This window comes from Octopus sinensis, linkage group LG3, assembly GCF_006345805.1.
Source record: "Octopus sinensis linkage group LG3, ASM634580v1, whole genome shotgun sequence".
Lineage (NCBI taxonomy): Eukaryota > Metazoa > Mollusca > Cephalopoda > Octopoda > Octopodidae > Octopus > Octopus sinensis.
Genome location: NC_042999.1, coordinates 138,199,916 through 138,214,450, shown reverse-complemented (window position 1 = coordinate 138,214,450; position 14,535 = coordinate 138,199,916). Strand labels below are relative to the sequence as shown.

General features: G+C 36.4%; 2 long non-coding RNA genes across 2 annotated transcripts in view; one reads left to right on the top strand and one right to left on the bottom strand.

Annotated features, from left to right (window-relative positions):
* The window catches only part of LOC118762817, a 13,538-nt gene extending 11,353 nt beyond the window's left edge, over positions 1-2,185 (bottom strand). The window contains exon 1 of the long non-coding RNA XR_004998566.1: positions 2,033-2,185. This is a non-coding gene — a long non-coding RNA (uncharacterized LOC118762817). The remainder of the gene's footprint in view (positions 1-2,032) is intronic.
* LOC118762816 overlaps positions 1-13,942 on the top strand; it is a 15,620-nt gene extending 1,678 nt beyond the window's left edge. Inside the window, exons 2-3 of the long non-coding RNA XR_004998565.1 lie at positions 470-472; positions 13,861-13,942. This is a non-coding gene — a long non-coding RNA (uncharacterized LOC118762816). The remainder of the gene's footprint in view (positions 1-469; positions 473-13,860) is intronic.
* The last annotated feature ends 593 nt before the right edge of the window (positions 13,943-14,535 follow it).

Below are 14,535 nucleotides of genomic sequence, written 5' to 3'. Positions count from 1 at the left end.
TTTGAAAAGAAAATGCGAAACCGGTTCAAAAACAATATCACTATAAAAAACTTTTTATAACATTTTCCTAACATGACGATTTTAATATATTTTTTAACATATAATACAAACCTTTTGTAGATTTTTTCATTCTATTTTGTTATATAATGTATATATATATATGCGTGTATGTATGCATGTATATATATATATATATACATACACACACACACACACACACATATATATATATATATATACATACACACACACGCACGCACACACACACACACACATATGTATATATATATATATATATATATATGTATATATATATAAACACACACACACATATAAGAACAGTGCAACTAGAAAAGTTGTACAAGTCTCGGAAAGCAGGCTTTTATACACATCACTATTTCTTCAGAAACTTTATAGTCAGGCGACAATTTTCGCAGCTCGCATCATGCACTTTCGTCCGTGAATTGAGGAAGTTCGTCCAGATTTTGGCGAGTCGTCGCTGAATGTCCTTGCAAATTTAAAACGTTTGGTACTACTCGGGACACGTGTTATATTGAGTTAACCAAGACGAACATTGAGACGTGTAACTGTTGCAAGATTCGAAAAATCTTGATTCTTTTTTTTTCATTTGAAACAAATTTTCATACAAACGCACTACTCTTCCAAATCCTTCTTTGTTCAACTTAGGACAAATTGGTGTGTGCGCTAAACATATGCTCGTATAAATCAATGACCGTATAGAACTGACATGGTGCTGGGTAGCTATAATTAGATTCAAAGTCAAGGTCATCTATAAGCATCATTACAGCCACGAGCACACTAAGCTGATTGGTTGGTAAACTAGTTTAAAAGTTTGGTTTCTTTTTGGGTACACCTCATATATAACGCAGCTATCATAAAGCGGCAATAAAAAGAAACACATTTTATTGATACTTCTCAATGCTGAGTGGGAAAAATTCCTTTGTCGACACTTTGACTTCAACCATTAGGTGTTTATGGTTAACTAGACAGAAAGACAAGTGTATGTGAACTTATTGATTATATGTGCATGCACTTATATTTATTACAGAAAATATACAAGTCTTTCTTTTTTATTCTCGCTTCTTTTGTTCCTTTACATTCATTAATTATGCTCTCATGACTCCTTCTAACCCATTAGCTATAATCTGTTTCCAGAATCCCATGTTAAATATGTAAGAATATTAATTATTTCCTTCTGCTACATTTAATACATTGTTGATTTGACACTTTGGATATTCGAATGTTACAGATATTTCACCGTTATGGATCTGTGTATTGTGCTATCGTTAGGAAATTGTTTATTACTGATTTCAATACTAACTGAGCTCAGCTTTGCGCACATTCGGAAGTTACTGATAGATATTTGACTATTGCTGATATATAAATATCTATGAAATTTCAAAAGGTTTTATATACATTGTAAATGTATTAATTACTGGGTTTTTACAGTTCTATATTTATAAGATGATAAAGCGGCGAGCTGGCAGAAACGTTAGCACGCCGGGCGAAATGCGTAGCCGTATTTTGTCTGCCGTTCTGGGTTCAAATTCCGTCGAGGTCGACTTTGCCTTTCATCCTTTCGGGGTCGATAAATTAAGTACCAGTTACGCACTGGGGTCGATGTAATCGACTTAATCCGTTTGTCTGTCCTTGTTTATCCCCTCTATGTTTAGCCCCTTGTGGGTAATAAAGAAACATATATTTATGAGATGAGGAATTATGTACATTAATTACATTATTTACAATTGATGGATATTTGTCCTCATCTTCTTTGTTGTTAACACAACGTTTCGGCTGATATACCCTCCAGCCTTCATCAGGTGTCTTGGTTCTCATTCCTAATGTATTTTTCGATGTTGTTATTAATTATTATTCAGGTCACTGCCTGGAGTCGAACTCGGGATCTTGGGGTTAGTAGCCTGCGCTCTTAACCACTACACCATATGCCCGTGGGCAATTATGGAGTGAATTTTCGTATTTTCCAGTGGTGTTCTCTGTCTATTATTTTAACTAAAAGAAGCGGCACATATTCTAGGACACAACGACCTCCTAAGCAAACCGAGTGCAGATATGAACAGCATATGGGAACCGGTATTAAGGAAGGATAGGAGAATATTAGATTTATAAGCCCTAAAATTCACTCCATAATTGCTCACGGGCATGAATGACAAGCAGTTTATAGAAAGTACAACCAACATCACAGAGAGGCTGTTCCCTTGGAATATGCCTCTGCGATACTGCATTCTATCGGTGATAATACAGTCACGCTTTGTGTTTAATTTCAAGATGATGGCCCACAATGAAGTCAGGTCAACAATGCCTTTGACTATGCTCACTGGAACTTTAGCAAGTTGAAGGGCTTCTAACATCCATGAGTGGGGAACAGAGTCAAAGGCTTTCTTGCAATCTAACCAAGTTGAAACTAGGTTTCTTCTATCCTCCCGCATAACTGACATTACAGTTTTGTTTATTAACAATTGCTCGGCACATCGTCAGACAGCTTTCTTCCCAGCAACTCGTTCTGCTGTGAAGAAGTTTAAACATGCTGTATATAAGTTATACATTAAGTTCTGGCATGCAATTGGCCAGTAGTTTTTGCCATGTGGGTGGTTCTGCATTTTGGGATCAGTTTTGTCTCTGCCTGAGCCAACTAGTGTAATATCCTACTGTCCCCATTGAGAGCTTGCCGGTACAGGGTATGTAGTATATATATATACATACACAGACACATACACACACACACACACGCACACACGCACACACACACACATATATATGTGTGTGTGTGTGTGTGTGTGTGTGTGTGTGTGTGTATGTATGTATGTATGTATGTATGTATGTATGATGACAGTACGCTTGTCTTTTTACTTTTAATCAAGATCTATTACGGTGCAGAGAAAAAGCCTGTGGTGACCCTTCTATTGGTTATATAAAGCGGTTTTAAAAAATATTGGGACGAAATTCACGTCAACTTAATCAACATGCGTGCACGATTTGGTGTGGTGGTTACCCCTACAACACACTTGGAGACAGAGAAACTAGAGCTTATCGTCAAATTTTTGCAGTTGTATATATCTGTCGTGGATATGAATATATTAATTACTAGTGACCAACATTTCGTATAAAGAACATGTGCAGAAACATATTGGATATGTGTGCGTATGTATGCGCGTGGTGTTCCTTTTTACCCACGTGAATGAGTGTATCGAGTTGTACCCCTTTATATAAGAAAACGTAACTTAGCTGTACATAATTTTTGTCAGTTCCTTCACTCGTCATTTGTAAAACTGGGACTATCGTACAAGGTAAATAGCCCAAGGTATGGTGTAGTGGAATAAAATTTCTTAATCACACAACCATGGTTAACATAATCAATAGTCTGGTACGTTGTAGTTTTTACATTTACATTTGTCTGATAAAGATATATTTAAATAGGGCATAGAATATAGAGCCAAGAGCTGAGTCACCCTAATTAATCTAAAGAAGAAAGCTTAATATTTCAACATATCGAAACTTCACTGTATTAAGTATTGCATCATTCTTATTGTGTTAGGTTTTATAGTTTTCAATGCTGAGTGACATTGCAAAAACTTATTCGTGTGTATTAGTGTGTTTTTATGACTATATGAATGTATGTATATAAACATATATAGGTCGTATATAATTACATACCAGCACAAATACAAACATAGATACATACACACATACAGAGGTTGAGCAAAATAATGGAAACACCATATGAAGTGGAAGTTTTATTAGTCATAGCTTTAATGCACCGACGAATCGGCTCGTACAGGTTGTGAACGGTCGTTAGAGGAATTTTTAGTAAAACCTGCTTTAGTTCTTTCAGCGACGATGGTGAAGGGTCGCGGCCCCTCACTTACTACCCCAAAATATACAATATATCATAAATATTCGATTATATAGAGAACCAGGGATTGGATGGGGGCATTCCAAGTTGTCTTCACTTTTGTGCTCTTCGTTCTAATTTTGAATAACATTAATCGTTTGAATCGGTACATTATCGTCTTAAAAACTTGCGCTACTATCTGAGAACAATAATTATAGAATAGAAAAGATATGACCCACTAAAGTATTCACAGAACCTTCCGCGTTGATTCTGTGATATAGCTGCCCAAATAATCACAGAACGATTTCTATGCCTCATGGTGGAGGCCAAACAGTCAGGATTGAAAGCTTATTTTGGGTTATGTCCGCACATAAACTTCCTCCAAAGATTAAACGGTGAACCAATGACAATTTCTTATAGTCTAGACGCCATTTTTTCGATGAGTATATGCCAAAGGTATACCACAGAGAGTTAGAAATTGCAGCCGTTCAGTGGTATCTTACAGAACTCAGGACGAGCGGTTTTGGTCAACGCAGGGTTGGCAAGTTGGTGATTTGGCTCTGCTGTCACTTTTGATGCGGTATTTCGATAGTTTTTGTCACAGTTCACAATACAATTCACTATTCTGCGCTTCCTCTCTGTGAGTTTTGCTTTCCGTCCAGAATTATACTTACCACAGCTGTTTTTATCATTTTTTTTAATGCCAACATGATTCAAAAGACTGTACCTCTCGAAACAGTAAGCAATTCCTCAGTTTTTGTGACTGAAACTCTAGCTATCCGTGCTTCAACAATTTACTTTCTTGAAAATCAGGTAGGCCACACATTTTACCTTACAAAGATATGAATATCCGCAAAAAATAGAAAAACGGAGGCTCTGTATAAGAATGTACGTAGCATTCATAATGCCAATAAATATATATATACAGACTAGAGGGAAAAATGTTAAATAAAGTGGTATTTCCATTATTTTATCCAATCCAGAGAGGGTAGTAAGAGACTTACCTAAAAGATTGATGAGTGGTTCGTATCCTATCACGAAAAATGCACTGATTCTTTTGGTGTCTCTTTCTAGTACGCACAGCCATTGGGATTGGTGCATATATTTTAGATGCACACTACTGGCGGATGATACAAACTTCCATTCCTGCCCAACATTGTACAATTGTTATCCTGTCACACCAAATATTAACCATGAATAGAGATCTCGAAAACATCTACAGATAGAGTTATGCCAATCTGATCTTCTTCAACGTTACAAAGAAACACAAACACTGCAAGAAAACATTATCAGATCTATCCATACGTATGAGCAGCACACAACTAGCATCCTTAAAATCAGTATATATCTTAGACTTAACCTTAACAGAGGATCTATATCGATAGATAGATAGATAGATAGATAGATAGATAGATAGATAGATAGATAGATAGATAGATAGATAGATAGATAGATAGATAGATAGATAGATAGATAGATAGATAGATAGATAGATAGATAGATAGATAACAGAAAATGGATTGAACGACGTTCTTTATTTAAATAAGCTATGACAGAAGACATTGGACCAACGAAATGAACCCGGGACCGTGCAGTTGTGAAGCAAATCCATTAACCTCACTGCTATGTCTGCACCAAACAAAATCTTGTTTTCAGATTTCACTTTCAAATAAAAAGTTATTACAAGTACTCATGCATGCACGCAAATGGTTATACACACACATACATGAATCATATGGAAATATTTATAGATTTACACATATTCACATAATTATGATTAAATGATTCTCTTACGCGCTTAAAAAATATTGTAACCTGATGTGAGAAATAGATTAAAGTTTTGAGTCTTATATTACATTTTTAAAAAATAATAATTTCTGATAAAATAATCTGTAATGAATATTGAACAAATAATTATTTCGAACAATGTGTCTTACAAATTCGAATCATTATGACGACCTGGACAAATATTTTAAAAGCAACACAACGAAACTCATCCTTAGTAAATATCACTCTCACGTAAACCATGACTTGTTCCAAACTGACGCCTTTATCAATAGAGAGCGGCAGCCTGACAGCCGAAAGTCTATACATAACAAACCTCGCCAAGGTGTTATATACAAATTTTATTCTCTATGGCAGCAATCACTATTATAATATTCATTGATTTTATATATTTATATTTCAGCCATGTATTTTTCTATTTCCTAGGCCTAGAGAAGAAAAGGAGATTCACTGAAGTGGAAAAGGTGGTGATGATGATGATATCAATAACAATAAGAGTGACGACAGCGAGGGAAATATTTTACAAAACGAAAATGTTTACGTCTCTTGTTAGATTGAGGCACTGTAGTAACATTTCTGTTTCGTTAGCTTGAAGACGTAAATTTGTGGGTTTAATATTCTCTGCGGAATTGACAGCATAGACAACGTAACAGAATTTTCATCATTTACCAATGATGGACTGGAAAAATGGAGGAATGTAAGGGCGTAGTAATATTGTCGTTGGATTTTATCAGGTTTGGCAGAAACTGCAAAGACAAGAAACATAAAAATGATTAGAGCGACTCTTTCCGTGTCTGATAATTCGCCTCCATTTTTAACTCGAAACAACTAATAAATATTGTTAAGGGAAGTAATACAGATACGTGAACTGTAAAATATGATCTGTATTCATCCCTCAGAATATTTCCTGGGGGATGAATGAACGTTAACTTCGATGTCAGCTAAAACTAAAATTCAAATACAGTAATATACTAGGCGAACATCCTACATTTTCTGCCAAATAGCTGCCTTTTTCATTACGATGGGAATTTATATAATTGGCAAACGGTTTCTTGTTTCCCAACGACGTGGTTCTGTGTTCAGTCCCACTGCGTGGCAACTTAGGTAAATATCTTGTACTATAACCCAAGGAAGATTAAAGCCTTGTGAGTGGATTTGGTAGATGGAAACAGAGAGCCTGTCGTACATGTGTGTGTGTGTGTGTGTGTGTGTGTGTGTGTGTGTGTGTGTTTGTGTATGCTATTTTTCCCCCACCACCGCTTGAAAATAGTGTTGCTCTGTTTGCTTTCCGTAACTTAGCGGTTTGGCATAAGAAAACGATGGAGTAAATACCAAGCTTAAAAAATAAGTTTGGGGCTGATTTGTTCGATTAAACCCTCCAAGCCGGTGCCCCAGCATGACGCAGATGAACGACTGAAACAAGTAAAAACTAAAAATTACTTCCAGTATATGCCTGGTACATATTTTTTCAATCCCAGAAGAAACAAAGGCAAAGTCGACTCATTCAGTATTTTAATTCAAAAAATGAAGGCAGACTAAATACTTTAATCGCAAACGTTTCCGCCATCCTGCTATCATTGTTCTATCTAACATATTAATAACCATAGATATTGCCAGTTACTTACCTACTTACCTCAACGTTTCCGCCATTATTTTTCCATTCAATGCCATATAATATTCATTACCTGAATCGCGAAAGGGTAAATTTCATTAATAAATTTGTATAAGCTTTTCATCGGGATTAATATTTTTTTCTATACATTAAAGATATTCGGCGCTGTCTCAACTGTTGTTGTTGTTATTAACATTATTATCATCGCTATCATTAATCTATTAACTTACCGTTTCAATGAATTTCTTTTTTCATATTATTTTCCTCGAGGAAATAGTAAAATAAGTGGTAGCCTAATTATATATATATATATATATATATAAATATATGTATAAATCAATGAATATTATAATAGTGATCATTGCCATACAGAATAAAATGTGTATATAATTCTCTTTGTAATGTTGCTTATGAATACATTTTGAGATGTCAGTCCGCCGATACTCATTCATAATGGCGTCAATTGAGAACAATTTAGTTTTACGTGATAATGAAAATATGTATGATGAGTATCTTTGGATTGCTTCTAAACTATCTTAACTATTCGTACTTACAAGGCCCATTGTTCGAGAGCCACGATAATTACATGTTCAATATTTTTTAGAAATTATTTTCTCAGAAGATATCTTTGTAATGTAATGAGAGATTTGAAAATGTGGAACCATTTCCGATAACAGATAGTGATATTTTTAAGCACATAAGTACATAAGTATAACAATGCAAATATATGTAAATTTATACATATTTATATATGATTCATATATGTGTGTATCCATAACCATTTGCATGCATGAATACATGTAACAGCTTTTCGTTGAAAAATACAATTCTAAAAACAAAGACTCTGTTAGACGCAAACGTAGCTGTGTAGTTATGAATTTTGCATCATAAATTGCATGGTTTGGGGTTCAATTCCATTGTGTGCTCCCATAGATAGCTAGCCAACTTAGTGACTTTACTTTTGTCGATGTGCCGGAAAGGTTTCTGTAAGCTCTTTTGAATTCGCCTTCGCACAACCCGATATAATTTTTCTTTTCGATTAGGTTATTGCAAAGCGTTGCTGTAACTTTTGCTTCATTTACGAGGGAGTCTATAATACTTTAATACACACCTGGTTAAGAGGGCAAGCTTCGGGGTCTCAACATTGAGAGTGAACACTCGGTGATGTTTACGAGTGCTAATGTTCTTCATATTGGGGCAGCAGCTATATATTTTAATCGAGCGCCTATTAAAAATCTTCCTATACTTATGATTTACTGAGAAATGCTTATGTAAAGGATACAAGAATTAATTTCTTATCTGAAATGTAAATTTCTATATGAGTGTGTATGTATACACCCATCTCCTTCCTAAATATTATGACTAACGTAGGCAAAAAGTTCCTCTGACTTTTTATAGTGAAAATGTGTTCTGAATAAATTTAAAAGATGTGTCCCCTTTCTCTCTTCTTTGCCTACCTGTGTGTGCGTATGTGTATGTGTGTGTTTGTGTGTATGTGGTGTGTGTGTGTGTGTGTGTGTGTGGTGTGTGTGTGTGTGTGTGCGTGTGTGCGTGCGTGAATGTATGTATGTATATATTTGTATGTATTTAAAGGTATTCGTAAAAAACGTAATATTTTTCTCCATGATTAAGGGGCGTAGACTTGCTATCGATAACGCGATATTACATTTACTCGATCATTTGTCATCATATATATATCCCCTTGCCTATCATAATCAATCTTCCAGCTATTCTGAGGGCTTTCGTATCCACCTGCCTGTCTCCACTTGGGTATCTCACTATCTATCTAGCTAGTTACATGTCTATCTCTTTGTCTATCTATCTATCAAGTAACAAATAAATACATATATTCGTACGTTATCAGTAATGAAAGGGACCAAGACACCTGGTACAGGCAGCTCGATATAATTCTGTGTGTGTGTGCGCGCGTGCGCATGTGTAAGAGCTTATAAGAGAGTAAATACAAATTTTCAGAGTTATAACTTATAGATTTACAAAGAGTCCACCCTATCTCAATTTTATTACTTTCTCTCAGCTACTATAATATATCGTAAATTACCAACAAATCCTGATAAATGGATAAGGCGATTCATCTTCGTTCATACCAGCGAAGATGTTTCACTCGAACATCCGAACATGAAACAAACGTGAGTCAATGCCAAATTTACACGGAATTACTATATAAAAACATATATAACTCTGTAATGAATTGTGTGCTTTCATCTGCAGGACGGCATCCACAAACGAATCGTATGTGTATACACACACCACACACACACACACACACCACACACGGTGCTTGATATTGAACGAATGAAAAATGAACACTCAAGACATGTTATAGAGGAGGGGTTCTGTCGATTAGATCGACCCCAGTACGCAACTGGTTACTTAATTTATCGACTCCGAAAGGATGTAAGACAAAGTCGACCTCGGCAGAATTTGAAGTCAGAACGTAAAGACATACGAAATACCACTAAGCATTTTGCCCGGCGCGCTAACGTTTCAGCCACCTCGCGGCCTTAGTTATGCTTTTTATTGAGTCTGAAACAGATTGCCTCACAGCTCGAGTTTCATGTCGTTGCTATCTTCAAACGAAACTGTTTAACTTTTGGGAGACAATTTGCGAGACAATCTCTTAGCTTCAGTTAAAGAAAAAAATCTCTGTACATACATACACACACACACACACCACACACACACACACACACACACACCACACACACACACACACACACACACACACACACACACATATATATATATATATATATATATATATATATATATATATATATATCGCTTGATCGCGTGATCGACTAGGCTATTTGATGTTGTTATACTTCGCTGGTTACAATACGCTTTGCATAGTTTTAGCTTTCGAATGAGGATGTAGGCATATGTATGTATGTATGTATGTATGTATGTATGTATGTATGTATGTATGCATGTATGTATGTATGTATGCATGTATGTATGTATGTATGTATGTATGTATGTAAGTATGTATGTATGTATGTATGTATGTATGTATGTATGCATGTATGTATGTATGTATGTATGTATGTATGTATGTATGTATGTATGTATGTATGTATGTATGTATTTATATCCTGACAAACGGATTGGCTATTAGTCGTGAAAAAATACAAAACTCAAATACTAGATATTTCACCAATTGAGCATTTAAATTAATGTATAACAAATTCCCAAAGCTCCCATTTTACTTTCGCTCTGACAAAACCATAGATCGTATATGAACAAATTAAAAAATACAAAGCGGCGCTAAATAAGCTATAACAACATATAGTAAAGATACGTTCACTATAACTACATCACAAGGACATTGCACTATTATTGTTCACACACTCGTACACAGGGTATAGATAGCCATATACATATATACACATATAATATCGATGCAGTCATAGATGCACGTACTGGCGACGACCAGTGTGGGCTACAATTACCAGATAGTCAAATGAGTTGGGGTAGCGTTTGAGGGTTGCAAACAAGAGTTTTTAGACAATAGCAGTTTATAGGGACACAGATACGCCAATACCGATTGTCAAGCAGTGGTGGAGGAAGGGCAAACATAAAACGCACAAAAATATACACAAAGATACACATGTATATTGTATAGCAGCATTCTTTCAGTTTCCGCCTACCAAATCCACTTGCATAACTTTGGTCGGTCCGGGGATAAAGTAGAGGATACTTGTCCTGCAGTGGGACTGATTAGAAGATCACATAGTTGGGAAGCAAGCTTCTCAATCACACAGCTATACCTGCGCCTGTTGATTACAAAAACAAAAACACATTTTGAACTTCAGAACTGTCTTGCATATTTTCATATAGTATGAGAAGTCTTTAAGAAAGTGCCCAGCATTCCGAATTATCACTCTCCACATCAGCACCTCAACCATCACAGTTATCCAGTGATTAACACCAGAGATTAAACATCAGCGATATGGGAAAAGTAGGACTAAACACTTAGTAAGTACTTGGTCAGAAATTGGATGCACTGGAAGGTGCTACTCAGTCACATCGCGCCCAGTGCTCGACTGGTACTTATTTTCATAGATCCCGAAAGGATGAAATGCAAAGTTGATCTCGAGAGAATTTGAAATCAGAACGTAAAACCGGATAAATACCGCTAAGCGTTTTATTAAGCACGCTAATGGTTCTGCTTGCTCATCGCCTTTGAACAAAACATTAATATTTACCAATTTTCAGTTTTCCGAAGCGAACTGGCACAACTTAGAATAGTGGTTCTTAACCTTTATTATTTTTCAACGACTCCCTCTGAAGTAGTTGTTATACCTAGAGACCACTTAAATGGTGAGTGAGGTATTGCGACTAAATGGGTTATAATTTATGAATTTTACGCTAAAAATGGATTGTATAAGCTTCTAACAGTGAAATGATACAAAATTAATAAAGACAAAAGTAAATTTACTTTATACAGTGCCTGATGGGATCTCATTTTATTTTAATAACCATTGCTAGTTTTATCATCTAAAATATAAATACTACTGTAGAATGTTAATTATGTTACTTCACCTCTCCCTAAAGCCTTTGATATGCTCAGTGACCCTTGGTAGGAAGCGTACTACCCGCGTTGAGAAACTCTAGCTTAGAGCATTGAGTAGTTTCTACCTTGTGATCAATGCCGCATTAAGTTATGGATGTAATGAGTAACTGCTCAGGCCCTACATATCTAAGGACCTACTGCTTATCTCTGTACGCTGTTTGAAAATGAAGTGTCTCCAGAGCAACGCCTTACCCGGTGAGGGCCTTATGATACTGCTAAGACAACCTATTTACATTTAAGTGGACTGATTTTATCTCAGAGTTAAAGTGCCTTAACAGCGGACTCAAAGTGAGGTTGGTGGTTCGACTAGATGTAACTTTCACAGACAGACAAGATAAAAGGTAAAAATAGATTTGTTTTGTTCAGTTTCTCAGAAAATGTACAAAGTAAATAGAAAAGCTTGAGTTGTGGGTATTATGATAAGGTTAGGTGTGTCAATACATCAGAGGGATCAATCAATGCGGGTGTCAAGAGGTTAATAGTGTCAATAAGTTATGTGTCTGAAAACATGACGTGTTCGTCGCGATAGTTGTGGGAATATTGTAGGAGTGAGAATTTACGTCAGTAAGTGTTGGGGGGAGTTGACAGCGGCGGCGGATGCGGCGATGCTAATGGAGGGGGTGGGATTCAGCACCAGCCCAGCCCTGGTTGTTCCTATAACACTGGTCAAGAACCAAAATATTTCTGAGACCAGAGAAGCAATTTCCAACTAATTTTAGGTCGCTGATAATGAATATCATGGTTAAAACTGTTTGGTGGCTCTATTTTCAAGATACACATATGAGTCACAACAGGTTCCAACAGGATTGCGGCAATGTGTTTCTTAACACACAGTCCCACTGCCCTTCAGTATTTTTCAAGCAGTCATAGGAGGTGATTGTGCTGTGCAAGTTTATATATTGCGATGAAAGGTCGGTGATTTTCTTAGTCAGTCACTTTTAAAACTTATAATAAATATTCATTGAGCAAGCCATTGGTATGTATGCGGCATTTTATATTAATTTTATTTTGCTACCGAATTATATAAATATTTCTGCTAAGCTGTCATGTTCTGTATTATAATGATGAATTTATGAATGAATTTTCTGTTTATCTTCTAATTGTTTGTTGTTTTCTTCTTTCGGATGTCTCGCATTTGGTGTGAATGAAGCAGACAACTTCTACATTTGTGGCGAGGCGACATTTGCATCATAGAAGCGCGGTATAACTGCTATGGTTTTAAGACATATCACCTATATTTCGGATGCAAGATTGGCGACCAGAATAAGAAGTGGGCTGCTCACATATGTTACAACACTTGTGCTATTAACCTTCGCCAATAGTTGAACAGGAAGAGGAAAGGAATGCCTTTTGCTCTGCCAATGACGTGGCGGGAGCCAACAGACCATACCAACAATTGTTATTTCTGCCCGATACCTCCAGTAAGAAAAGGGCTAATCAAAGAAGAAAAAGAAGTCCGTTGAATATCCAAACATTCCGTCCCCTATTCGTCCAGTTCCACATGGAGAAGATCTACCTGTTCCTGAGGCGTCAACTTCGGTGTCTAACGAGTAAGATGAAGAAAGTAGTGAGGAGGAAGCAGAAACGGATGACAGTGCTGGATTATAGAGTGACCCAAATTTTTTATGAAGTACACTCCTCTAGACGACATCTCATAACACAAGAGTAACTTCATGATCTTGCAATAGATCAAAAACTGCCTAAGAATGAAATAGAGCTGCTAGGTTCTCGTCTTCAACAGTGGAATGTTCTAGCAGTTGATGTGAAGAGTTCAAAATTTTTCTCCATCATCAGCAGCAGTTCAGCAGCTTTTACATAATGGAAGGCGATTTATTGGCATGCAACAATATTAATGATCTGATGGAAGCACTTGGTATTGAATACGAATCCAGTCACTGGAGACTATTCATGGATTCATCAAAAACTAGTCTGAAAGGTGTCTTGCTGCATAATGGCAGCTATGCATCGTATATGAAAGAAACCTATGAGAATATAAAGTATATGCTGCAATGCATAAAATATAATGAATATCAATGGCAGCTCTGTGGTGACTTGAAGGTTGTTGCTATTGTGATGGGCTCACAAGGCTAATATGCCAAGTACTGTTGCTGTCTGTGTGAATGGGACAACCGTGGAAGAGGTCCTCACTATATCAGGAGAGACTGGCCACCTCATCAATCAGTGGAGCCTGGGAGGAAAAATGTTCAACACCCACTTCTCACTGAACTAAACAAAATTTTGCTACTACCATTACGCATAAAACTGGGGCTCATGAAAATCTTTGTAAAAGCTATGGACAAATCCAGTCAGGCATTCAAGTATTTAACATCAAAATTCCCCTCATTGAGCGACGCTAGGATAAAAGAGGGAATTTTCGTTGGTCCTCAGATTCGAGAGTTTCATAAAAATTTAAAATCTGGATTAACCCATCACGGGGAGGAGAAAGCTGCTTGGCAAGCATTCATGTTAATGGCGAAGGGATTTCTCGGAAACAGAAGGAAAGGAAACAATGAAAAATTTGTGGAAAACCTCATCAAGACTTACAAGATCGTGCAATGTAACATGTTGCTTAAAATCCACTCTTTAGACTCACATTTAGACTTTTTTTCCATCGAACTGTAGGGTAGTTAGTGACGAACATGGTGAAAAGGTTCACCAAAATATTTCAACCAC